Source organism: Hippocampus guttulatus, chromosome 22 (assembly GCF_054856545.1).
Source record: "Hippocampus guttulatus isolate MCC_2025c chromosome 22, RoL_Hgut_1.0, whole genome shotgun sequence".
Classification (NCBI taxonomy): Eukaryota; Metazoa; Chordata; class Actinopteri; order Syngnathiformes; family Syngnathidae; genus Hippocampus; species Hippocampus guttulatus.
This window is the reverse complement of record NC_141282.1, coordinates 1,855,681-1,868,713: the sequence shown is the minus strand read 5'-3', so window position 1 is coordinate 1,868,713 and position 13,033 is coordinate 1,855,681. Positions and strand designations below refer to the sequence as shown.

Below are 13,033 nucleotides of genomic sequence, written 5' to 3'. Positions count from 1 at the left end.
GGCGCACCTTCAATGAACGGCCTATTCCAAAACTGTATGCAGGGCGCACTGCATTGTAAGGCGCATAGAATAGAGGCGACAATAATGTCTGCGCTTGCGCTAGGTATCCACTAGATGGAGCATCGCTATCGGGAATAAAATACAATACAGCGTTATTTATATAGAGCCTTCACAACCGCTGCAGCTGTAATAAAGCCATGAGAACTGGTCACAAACGCAGAGGTGAAACGTATAAATTACAAAACAATAAATGAGAGACAAAAGTAATGAAGACAATTGATTTAACAAAAAGACACACAAGCCTAGTGGGCTGACATCCACAAGGGCCTAAGCTCGTCTCCTTTTTCCTTCGTTTAGTCAGTAGCTAACTCTGCTTTTGGTATTATATTCTTTTCATAATGGCTGCGCGGAGCTCACAAAGTAGTGGTCTTTTTGAGGGTGTGTTGGCGAAGGCACATGCCAATTTGTGTCGGGCAGAAGAACTGTTTCAGGTTACAATTGGTTCCTGCTAATAATCACCACTTGATGGCATCGGAACACGAACAGGGAAACAACTCAATTGGGAAAATAAAGACACTGTATAAATGGAACTTTTAGGTGCGCCTTATATTGCGAAAAATATGGCGTATATTATACATATAAAATGGATTATATTAAAAACAATCTCCTTGGCAGAGGCAGCCAAACTCTGATTCATTTCAGCGCAATGACGAGCATGTTATTGATGAATCCCTCCCGCGTGCCGACAATTAGCGCATCGATCCAAAGCTCCATTTCAAGCTTAAGTCATGTGCGCATTTGTTGCGAAGCTTAACCAGGACAAAAAAATAAAATAAAAAGGTCAGCGTCCTTTAATGAAATTATTACGACGGTGAAAAATGTGTGCCGTTTGTGGCGTCCATGTTGAGGAGGCAGACAAAGTAGCGAGATGACTGTTTACGGCGGCAACATTTGGATCGTCCCCGTGATTGCCTGATAAATAATTCAGGCCATTCAGTCGGCTGTGCCGGGTCATTATCATCAGTATCCACGGCTTTGTGCTTTCACCTGATATGATTGACAGCCAATGACCCCCTCGCTGCAGTCTATTTATTTATTTATTTATGGACTGCTGGTAATGGAAACTGGAGAAGAAATGTTTGCAATTCGTAAGGGAACGTGTTGAATTTGTCAAAGGTTTTTATGAGGCCGCATCACGTTAAAAGGTGATGGAGGCTGAGTATGCTACCTCGGATCAATACGCCGATGCCAAGCATTGATCTGTTATGACAAGAAAAGCAACACCGATGCTTCAAGTAGTGCCATCACGCTGCTTTTTTGATTATTTTTTTTAACCCCGTCCTCCCTCAGTCACAAAAAAACTGGGCTCAAGTTAGCGTTTACACGAATTCATCAAATCTTCGGTGATTGATGATCTCATCTTGTAAATGAAACCAGACGACGACGCCATTTCAAGAAAACACTTGCCCGAATTTTTAAAGTCAGCTGGCGCTTGTGAGCACTTTTCCATTATGACTTGGCCGCATTTAAAATGAGCGCGACACCCAAAATGGTATTGCACAAAGTGCGTTTTGTTATTTACGGCAATAGTTCTTCAAATATTTGACATCACAGGCCCACCTCTTTATTAACTCATTCTGTACCAGCCAATTCTAGACCAAGTCTGAAAAGACGTTTAAAAACGTCTTTGGGAGTGAATGAGTTTAATCAGCAAACCAGAGTGTTCAAAATTTGCGCAACTTCAAGCCCGTGACATTACCCAACACAACTTTACGGCGACAACTTTGCTGAATGTTAGCATCGGAAGCTAATGCTTCAGAAAACTGTCTGCTTAAATGCGGGCTTTCATCTGGAGTGTCAAAGTGGTTCTTTTATTTTGGAACTTCATCCAGCCTAGCTGTCAAATCCTTGACTGAGAAACTCATTTGGGGTGGTCATTTTGTTCATTAGCTTGGTGAACAACAATTGCAAAAAAAGACAATATTCATAGTTGAAATGGTAAATATACCACCAAATTATTTCAAACACATCTTAAAAGTTTACATTAAATAAACAAATGTGCCATAAGACTCTCAGTGCAGATGTATCAATTACTTCGACATATTTCCGAGCGCACAACCTGCAAATGGGTGAGCTTTTCAAATTAAAGCTTACCAGAAGACCACGGTGGGGAAAATGTGTGAATAAGCATCCAAATGTCACAGAAAAATATTTGTTGGGGCAAAAAGTTTGATTTTTTTTATGACTTCCTGTAAATCAAGCAACCAAATACGCAAGTCAATCGTAAGCATTTATCATATCGGCTGAATTTTGAAAATCCTTTTATGACTTTGACAGATGTTTCCATGATCACATTTTAACACGAGAAGTCCCAGGATTTTCTTACCCCTCCAGAATACCCAGAGGACAACCAAATGGCTGTGTTGTCTAAATCCAAAAACTCAACGGACCATCTAGCCACAATTGTTCTGTAAATGCGGCACGGTGGGGCTCTTCCACAATCTTTTTCAAATGGAATGTGGTGGGAGTCCGAGATGCATGAAAACATAGCATAGCAAAAGAAAGAGCAGAATGCACATACATTCAAATATACAAACACGTTCACTTGCCCTCCCCCACCAAACATTCTTTTCTTCACCTTAGCATGTAAAGCATGCTAAGCTAATGCTTCACATTAGCATGTAAAGCATGCTAATGTCTATTCTCCTCCTTCGGTGCTTCATCAACCCCGACAAGTTTGGCAACATTCTTTTCTTGACATTAGCATGCGAACGGTCATTGCTGATCAAGCCAGCCAGTTGGCTGCCCTTTGGGGGATTATATGTAGGAAGCCAAATGGCTTGGTTGAGGTACATATAAACCCCCAAAGGGCAGTCAATTGGCTGGATTAGTTTCACCATTGATCTGCAAATGAGGCAAACTAGTGTGAACAACAACTCAGTAATGACTCTTTGCATGCTAATGTGCAGAAAAGAATGTTTGGTGGGGGGGGACGACAAGTGTGAATGTGTTTGTATATTTTAATGTATGTGCTTTCCACTCTTTTACACTGTTGCTATGCTGTGTTTTCAAATCTGCTTTCTATCTGAAAAGCCCATTCCGGGGACAAAGGTTGCGAATTAGCTCAGTGCTAAATATGCTATATGCAACCCATCAGATTGTTTATTGTACTGCCCCTGACAAATTAATAAACATATCAAACAAAATATACGAAATAAAATACCCGCATTTCTTTCTGCAATTCAGTTTATTTCCATAGAGCCAAATAGACAATGGGGGGGTCACGGAATGTGCAAACGTGAGACACGCTGGACAATGGAGTGCTTCATTCCTCGTCATCGTCTGAACATACTTGGCACTTCCACGCCACCTCCTTTCTGCATTTGCCACACGTATACTTGTCGCACTTCACACAGCGCCTCGTAGCGTGATTGCTCCTGCACTGATGGTTCACTTGGCACATCGCCCTTTTCCCTTGGTCGGGTGTGGGTGGTTGTTGCCGTACAAGGTTGCCCTCCTCCTTCACCTTCTTGGCTGTCACGTGTGACTGAGCGATCTCACTCGCGAGCTCCGCCAGGAAGTCCACCCGCCTCTCCTTCACCTCGTCTTTTACCGTCTCTGTTGGCCCAGTGTCGATCTCCAGTCGACCTCTCTTTTCAGGCGGTGGCGAATTTTCCTCATCTGTAGGATGATCATAAATTTGATACATTTGTTAAGACATTTACACAAAGATATCATTTGCATTACACATGCACCTCATATGGCACATAACTGTTCTATTTGCTTATTTATGCATATCTACAGACCACAAGTTTGGACCACCTTCTCATTCAATGCTTTTTTTTCTCCTTCATTTTCATGACTATTTATATACAGTAGAACTCCTCTACAGTGAAATCCTGTTTGCAGCCAGATTTTTTTCACAACAGGGGGACTTTTCACAATAGCAAATTTGATCTCGGACGTAAGCACAAACACACACAAAAAAAAAAACGTATAGGTGTACTTTTAATTTGTATTCCAATAGCGCATAAGTACGAGCAGACGCTTATTTGACACTTCATATAGCTAGCATAGAAAGAAAAAAAAAAGGGAAAGGAATTGCGAAATTTACGATCAGCATTCACTTTCACTTGCATCAATTTCTTTGTATTTTTCTTTTACTTTGCTTCCTCCATCTTTCATCTTTATTACTTTTATCCTGTCTTCAAGCGTGAAAGCTTTTCTTTTCTTAAGTCCTTGTGAAGAGCCTTGGTCTGCAATTTTTAGCAATGCAACGTTCGTGCTGCGTCTGAAACTAACAGTCGCTGTGGCAGGCTGAGGTTGGAATAGACTTTTGCGGTAGGCTTGTTTTCGTTGTCATGAACCTCATTGCGAGCCAAGGCCGGAGAAAAGGATTTCGTATGACGCAACAGGCGGACTTTTCGTTGTAGGGGAAAGCAGAAAACAGCTTTAATGCATGAAGATTTTTTTTCACACTAGGGGGTATTTTTGCACAGGTAGGTTTCATTGTAGAGGAGTTTCACTGTACGTAGATTCTTACCTAAAGCAGATTCAAATTTCTTTTGCGAATTGGATGCTTGTATCAAACACATTTGACTGTGCATTGTACTGCTTACAATCGTGAATGTAACAAATAAAGACTAGTTATCTAATTATAACTCCAAACATCGACAGTATGACTTCTCTGTATTGCCTTATGGGTTGCTATCATCTTTTCTGAAAAATCACAACTGCCTCGATCAACAAATGAAGAGAAGATGTTTACGGAATCTTACCAGAAGAAATTTCAGAGTGTGAACTCGAGTCTGAACTCGGACAAAGTGATATTTCATCTCCCTCGGAGGCATAGGGGTCGATTTCAGCCAAGATCCTGTCCAACGCCTCCTGAGTGCGGCTGTACTTCGGCATCTTCACTTCTTAGTTGAGCGAGTTATCGAGCAAGTGGCCTGTGTGCAAGCTTTTTATGCATCTAGGACTCCGCCCACATTCCATTTGAACAAGGTGGGGGAAAAGCCCCACCGTGCCGCATTTACAGAATAATGACCAGATGGGCTGTTGAGTTGTTGGTTTTTAGACAACACAGCATTTTGGCTTCCCTACAGAGATGTCCAAAGGGCAGCCAAGTGACTGAATTAGTTTCAACGTTGATCTGAAAATGAGGCAAACTCTGATGTGAACAACAACTCAGCAATGACCCTTCGCATGCCTTTGTGAAGAAAATAATGTTTGGTGGTGGGGGGGGGGGGGGACAAGTGAACGTGTTGCTATATTTTCATGTGTGTGCTTTCCGCTCTTTTGCTACGACATGCTATGTTTTCAGCCATGCTTTCTATCTGAAAAGCCCATCCGGGGACAAGGGTTGCGAATTTGCTCAATACTCTACATGCTTAATTCAATTCTGAGTGAGTTATTGAGCAAATGTCCTGTGCACAAGTTCTTTCTGCATCTAGGTCTCCCACCACATTCCATTTGAAGAAGATGGGGGAAGAGCCCCACCTTGCCGCATTTACAGAAAAATTGTGCCCAGATGGGCCGTTGAGTTGTTGGTTTTAGACATCACAGCCATTTGGGTGTCCTCTGGGCATTCTGGAGGGGGTAAGAAAATCCTCGGACTTCTAGTGTTAACACACGAATTCCCAGAGATTTTGGTGCTCCCTAATTTTACCAGTGGTCTCCTTTTTTGGGACATTAGTCCAAAACTGACCCCACAGCTTTGGACACAAAGGTGTGAAGAATTTGCCTTTGTTTTGTAAATGGCCCCATTACTGATGCACCACAGGGGGGGCACGTGAGGAAGACACTACTGGCTGTTGTTTTACATTTAGACTCCCAAAAGACATTGGATCTTTCCTGATTTCTTGGCTGATTTCAAGTTGTTCTGTTTACATGGTGGCATGGTGTGAGTGCAACCAATTTGGTCGCCTCTTACGTTACAATTTCTCAATGGTGTAACGGTGACAGGTTTTTGAAAAAAGATGCGGTTGCATTGGTGCAACCAGCTGTTCGGTGGCTGGGACAGGTAATCGTCTTTTTGCTATTATTGCCTAAAAAGACAGAGCTATTTTATAACATTCAGACTCTGAAGAGGCAACTTGATTCTCCAGTCTGTTGCCGTGGCTAAACCCACTCGTTGATGAGCCGACTTGTTTTTGCATATGTATGGACTGGGCAGGCTTAGCTTGGAAATTTTCAAGCAGACCTATGTTTTGAGAGGGATAAATAGGCGCGCAACCCTTCATTCATTCACTTCACCTCGATCACAGAAGCATGCCGAGACAGCAGAGACAGTTGACTGCGAAGCAGGCATTGGCAATGATCCTTGCCGATACACCAGAAGATTGTGACTCCGATGGCGGAGAAATCGAACTTCGCCTATCTTCAGACTCTTCTGGTAAGATTTCCCCAATATAAAATTTAAAAAAAGAGCTTTGGATGAACATGGGCCAACAGAGGTTGCTAAAGATGGCACAGTGTGGCGGGAAGAACAATTGGGAAGACCTCTGCTTTTCACTCCAGTTGAGCCATACACCAGAAGAATCGTCACAAGTCGTCTTCAGCGCTTCTTGTGTTTCATATCGTTGGAGATGCTTCGCATGATTCAGCAATGCACTGTTCAGCATGCACGTCATACGGAACAGAAAGGATTGGTTCATGGATTTCCAGAACTGATGGCATTCATTGCTATCCTAATCTGGAAGGGGGTGTGTCCAGTTCCAGCCGTGAGTGACAACTGGTCGGCGGCGATGGGGAACTCAAGGATCATATCTACAATGGCTCGAAACCGCTTCCAAAGCATCATGCAACATCTCCGCTTTGATGACATGTTCACACGTGCTGAGAGACGAGATACTGATAAGTTTGCTGCTATTGCTACTGTTTGGGAACACTTGGTCAAAAACTGTATCTCAGTCTTCAAACCTGGCCGACACATTACTGTTGACGAACAACTTTTCCCAACAAAGACTCGGTGCAGTTTCCTGCAGTACATTGCAACAAAACCTGACAAGTTTGGCATCAAGTTTTGGTTGGTCTGTGACTTGAAATCAAAGTACATTTTTCAATGCAATCCCATATCTTGGCAAGGACCCCAGTCGCCCCAGCGGTGAGAGACTGTCAGAAAGTGTCGTGATGAAGCTGATGGAGCCATTCATGGACCAAGGCAGAACTGTAACAACAGACAATTTCTTTACGTCAGTCTCCCTTGCACAACGCCTGCGCAGCCGAAGAACCTCCATCCTTGGAACTGTCAACAAGATTCGGTGGGAAATTCCTCCATCAATAAGAGAGAGTGACCAGATTCAATTCACAACAAGTGTTTTCCACCAATGAAGAAACCCTGACAGTATATGCACCAAAACGCAAGAAGACTGTCTATATCAGTGGAGGGCAAACTACGGCCCACGGGCCGAATCCGGCCCGTTGGTCTTTTTAATCCGGCCCGCCGAAGGTTGGTCCACAATTAAGGTTCGATGTGAATGATTGCATTCATTTCAATTGGACTTGTCATGACAGACATTTCACCGCCAGGTGGCGCATTGACTTGAAGTTGCAGAACACGGGGGGGCGGGGCAATCTTTTCGACCACCTAGTACCTCTGTATCGCTCTACTTCTACTGGTCTGATCACAACCCATCTGCAGCGATGCACAGGCTAAAATAGGTCATCAACAACACTTTTGTCATTTAAAAAAAGTATATTAATACAGTACTTTCATGCTTTTCTTCTGTTGATGTTTGATATGGACTGTCAACAAATGCAGTTTTTTTTAATGTACCATAGCTCGTGCTGACCTGGCCCTTCTGTCAAATTTTAAAAGTCAATGCGGCCCCCGAGCCAAAAAGTTTGCCCACCCCTGGTCTATATCCTCAGCAGCATGCACACCCAAGTTGAGACTGAGGATACACACAAGAAAAAGCCAAACACTGTGACCCAGTACAACAAAGCCAAGTGTGGAGTCGATGTAATGGACCAAATGGTGCGGGAGTACACTGTGCGTACAGGAACACGGAGATGGCCAATTGCCGTGTTCTACAACGTGATCGACATGGCTGCAGTGAATGCTCACATTGTTTATCAGGCATGCACAGGGTTGCGGGAAAGACGCGCACAGTTCTTGGTTGAACTGGCAAAAGAGCTGGCCACATCTCACAAAAAAGAAAAGGAATCACGCAGAGAACAAGCTTCTTCAGCAGCCTCTCACACCCAGCCCCGGTCAAGTTCTGCACGGATGCGCACGGAACTCTGCAGCTGGCAGATGTGTTCACTGCTACGAGTACACCTGTGGCAAATGCAAGAAGGTGCCAGCATTGGAGTGCCTACCCTGTTCAGACAGACAACGCAAAAGCACAATGCCAATGTAGATTTTGAGAAGTCTGTGGATTCCCTATTTTTTTGTATTTTGCAGGATAACAACAATAAAAAAGAAGACAAAAATATTGGTGGTGTTTTGGTATATTTTGCTTTTGATATATATACAGTATATATTTTACCCTCTTGGAAATACTGATCTTATTGTAATATTTCAGTTTATTTGAGTAGTTGTTTGTAGACGCTAATGTTTATCAATCATCCTTCAGCTGAGTCAAGAATCATTTTGACTTATTTATTTGCCATGAAAATTACTTTTATAATGGCCAGTCATTTTACGGAGGGCATACTTGCATACTGCCAATCCTAAAATCAGCAAAAAAAATAAAATTAGCCCTTATACTCTGACCACAGTGGGATAGTCTTGGAGGAGATCCCAGGGGGAATCAAAAAGGGAGGACCTTGGGTGTTCATGTGAGTCAGTGTCTGATGGCCACCTGGACTCCCACCAGATTACAGTGAAATCCATCCATCCATCCATCCATTTTCCGAACCGCTTGATCCTCACTAGGGTCGCGGGGGGTGCTGGAGCCTATCCCAGCCGTCTCCGGACAGTAGGCGGGGGACACCCTGAATCAGTTGCCAGCCAATCGCAGGGCACACAGAGACGAACAACCATCCACGCCCACACTCACACCCAGGGACAATTTAGAGCGTCCAATCAGCCTGCCATGCATGTTTTTGGAATGTGGGAGGAAACCGGAGCACCCGGAGAAAACCCACGCAGGCCCGGGGAGAACATGCAAACTCCACACAGGGAGGCCGGAGCTGGAATCGAACCCGGTACCTCTGCACTGTGAAGCCGACGTGCTAACCACTGGACTACCGGGCCGCCCACAGTGAAATCCATTTTCACAATTTAAAATGGAAGCCAACTGCACACCCTCGAGGTTGCGGCTCCATTGAAAGTGGAGTCTTGAAGCCGCTCACAAAACGGAGCATGTGCCGTAAAGTTTCCTGTGTCATGCTCGTGTTAAAATGTGGCCATGTAAACTTTTGTCAAAGTCATCAATGGGAAAACTCATCACACTAAGTGGATTTCCAAAATGTAGCCAATATGATGAATGCTTACGACTGACTTTCAAAAAATCTGAAATTGTGCCCCCGCAAATGTTTTTCTGTGACATTTGGATGCTAATTTACAGAACCCCCCCCCCCCCGCCCCCCTCCACTGGTAAGCTTTTCCTTTGAAAAGCTCACACTTTGCAGGTTGTGCACTCGGAAATATGTCAAAGTAATTGATACATCTGCACTGAGAGGCATATGGCACATTTGTTTATTTTATGTAAGCTTTTAAGAAATCTTTGAAATAATTTGGCCTTTTGGCTGTCCTCTGGGCATTCTGGAGGGGTAAGAAAATCCTGGGACTTCTACTGCTGCCAGCCCCCCCACGCCTCACGCATGACACCGAGTAGTGACTGGGCTAAAGCGCACGAAACTGGGGGAATCCCTGCGGAAACCTGCTGTCTATCACCCCATTATAGCTACACCCCCCCCCCAAAAAAAACTGGACGCAGCATGCTAGCTCGTGCATCCTCTTGAGAGCGATTTCCTTTCATGTCGCTGTGCTCCAGAACGGAAAGGTGTGTTTTTTTTTTTAATAGCTCCATTGTGTGGGATGGAGCAACTCGCGACATGAAGCTCCCTCAATATAATGAGAAGAATTACCTGAGCCGTTGACAGTGACGAAAGATAACCTCGCTTCTGATAATGCCTTTTTTTTTTTTTGCTTCTTCTTCTTAGGAACGCTTCTGCCTCTGTTATCCTCCTCGCAATTCCAAACAGCCGAGCCAAGCCCCCACCCACACCCCCCCCCCTCTCTTTCTCTCTCTCTCTCTCTCTTTTCTTTCCCGCTCTCTCTTTCTCTCCCTCTGTGATCCCTCGCAATGCACGCCGGGAAACAGAAAGGGGTGCGCTCATTACCGCAGTCGGTCCTCAACGTCGATTGGACAGACGGCAAATTAGGGGCGTGGTTATCAGACGTACACCGTGTTTTGAAGGTATTTTTTTTTACTGTATTAACAACATAAATGTGCATTAATTAACTTAAAAACAACAACGACAAAAAAACAAAAAAAAAACAAAACAAGTATGATGAAGAGAAAATAGAAAGCCTGTGACGGGCAAAATGATATTTACGGGAAGGGAAATAGAGACATCTAGTGGCCAAAATGAGAATATGGCAGGGGATCAGAAAGGAAGGAAAATTAGCAAGGATGCGTTGTGTAGCCAAAAATTATGAACCGAAGTATTAACAGAAGAATTGCTTCAGTTTGAGTAAGTACTTAGTAACTGGTGAGTAACATTCAGGTTTTTTTTCCAGAGCATAAATTTCAAATTGACTGAAAAATATATTAAAAGGAATGTGGAAAGTCAGTGACTGCCAACTATATCCTAACTAAAACAATAACTCTTTACAAAATACAATTATAAAAATTACTAAATAAATTACGGCAAACTTATCTGCAAAAAAAATGGCTGGAAGTCACTTTGAAAGCTTCGTGTGACTGTCCAGTTTGATGAGCCAAATGGGGTCAAAGGTTGCCAGTGCTGACATTGAATTGGTGAAAGTTACTTCACAGAAGTCTCTGCCAAACCAACACAAACGGATTGATGATACAAGTTGCCCACTGTAACAGAGTAAAATTTGTCCCAAAAAAAGATTTAACTGAAAAATACTGACATAACAGTCAAAGTACATTCCTTAAAAACTACTTTGCCAAGCTCAATTTATCAAATAGTTGCTCAAGTAAATGTAACTGAGTAGATGTCGTGGATTACTACCTTTTGATATATGTGCACATTATTATTTTAGGACTGTTATGAAAATCACAGCCCATCTTGGGTGGTTTAATATTCAAATCTTTGCTAGCCTGTCACAATTAGCAATTGAATATGATTTCGTGCCGAGGGCAGCGCTGCGGCCTCGTGGTTATCATGTACTGCATATCAGTGTATCTGAATGTGACCAAAATGCGCGACAGAAAACGGGCATATGTATGACATGCTTATTGAGGCGTGTTTTGTATCACACATTTTGTGTTGCAGGATGCGTAATGAATGAATGAACAACACTGTCAATGGCCGCGTTGAGTTGGGGATGCATTCGACACTAATGAGAAGCTGCGGTCCGGCTTCCTGGCACATCGCACGACCACCGATGATAATTCAAAATTGCTTTGTACGCCGCGGCATCGTCTTCCAAGAGAGAGAGAGAAAGAGAAAGAGAGAGAGACCTCATCTCAAAGTGCGTTGCTGTAAGACCAAAGTAGTGTAGGTTGTCAGCCAATCACATCAGGCCACATCTGCATCTGGCCAAGCAGAGACTCAAGCACAGGTGGGGGGGGGGAACTTGCAGAGAAGCACATTGGACACTTCATTAGGCACGCCAGCGTTGTCCCCGTGGTGTCAAAACGAGACAACTGGCGCATTTGAATACGCTGAATCCTTGCAGACATCTCAGGGGGGGAGCTTTGCTCCCCACCTGCCGCCACGGGCGAACATCAAGACAGGAAGTAGCTGCTTAGGCCGGTTCGTGTCACTGCTTATTTATTGTCACTGGGCGGGCCGCCGCTGCATCCCGCAGGTTACATTTCCCGCAGGACTCTTTTTGTCTTACCAGGCAGCCACGAAAAAAACAAAACGAAACAAAACAACAAAGCAAGGACAGTGACAGGCAAATCCATTTTATTTTCTATTTTTAAACTACTTGTTATCTGGTCCTATTAAACGCCCCCTACACACACACACACACACACACACACACACACGCATACACTTAACTTCCTTGTATATACGTTGCAGAGATGCAAAAACGGGGTTATTTTGCAGCAATATATCACGGTAGTTTTGGCTCTGGCTCGAACGCCACACTTTGTAGCTGCCACTCGCTCGCCGTTATTTTTAAGAAAGTGTGTGGGCAGTGGACTACAGAGCAGCCCAAAGTCCTGGAATGGTTTCTTTTGCTTTTATGCACTGACAGATTTACAGGCTAAAAACAAAATAAAATAAAAATTTCAAGAGAGCGGTAAAATGCAGCGCGTAACTGTAAAGTGGTTGGCTTGAAAGATGACAAATGCCAACAAAAGGAAGGTGCATGAGTGGATTTTGTCAAAGGTGGGGTATGGCATTGAGTCGATCAGACTGATGAAACTGCGCGATGAGAAATATCAGGAAAATATGAATAAAAACTCTTGATCACAAAAAAATGAAAATTTTAATTAAATGAACAATTAAATACAACTGACATGCATCCAAAATGTACAGTACTGAATTGAAATAATTCTTCTCCGCCACTAGAGAGAGCCCATTCCGTATTGTTTCATGCTTTTTCTGCTTTTGGTGAGTGGATTTCAATTTATATCTATCGGGTGTTGCATCCCCCACATGTAACATCCCATAATTACCGCTCCAGCCCGCGTTCTCCTTATCAACGGAGGACACAAAATGTCCGGGGGTCGCGACGTGCATGCAAAATGTCAGGGACAGTGTAAGTGGCCATTTTTAGACCAAATCAGCTGTGTTGCCCGCACTTGCAGAGGCATGTTGTCAGCATGCATAGCTTCACCCAAATGTTCTGTGTTACATTGCTCTCTCTCTATCTCTCTCAGGTTATTTGTTCATTTTTCCCCCCCAATCAGGGTGGGGGTGGGTGGGGGGGGGG

The 13,033-nt window shown here is 43.7% G+C and overlaps 1 protein-coding gene across 1 annotated transcript in view; it reads right to left on the bottom strand.

Annotated features, from left to right (window-relative positions):
• The window catches only part of syn3 (synapsin III), a 72,702-nt gene extending 62,538 nt beyond the window's left edge, over positions 1-10,164 (bottom strand). Inside the window, exon 1 of the mRNA XM_086103081.1 lies at positions 10,039-10,164. The gene's annotated coding sequence lies outside the window, so the exon portion shown is untranslated. The remainder of the gene's footprint in view (positions 1-10,038) is intronic.
• Positions 10,165-13,033: the final 2,869 nt, after the last annotated feature.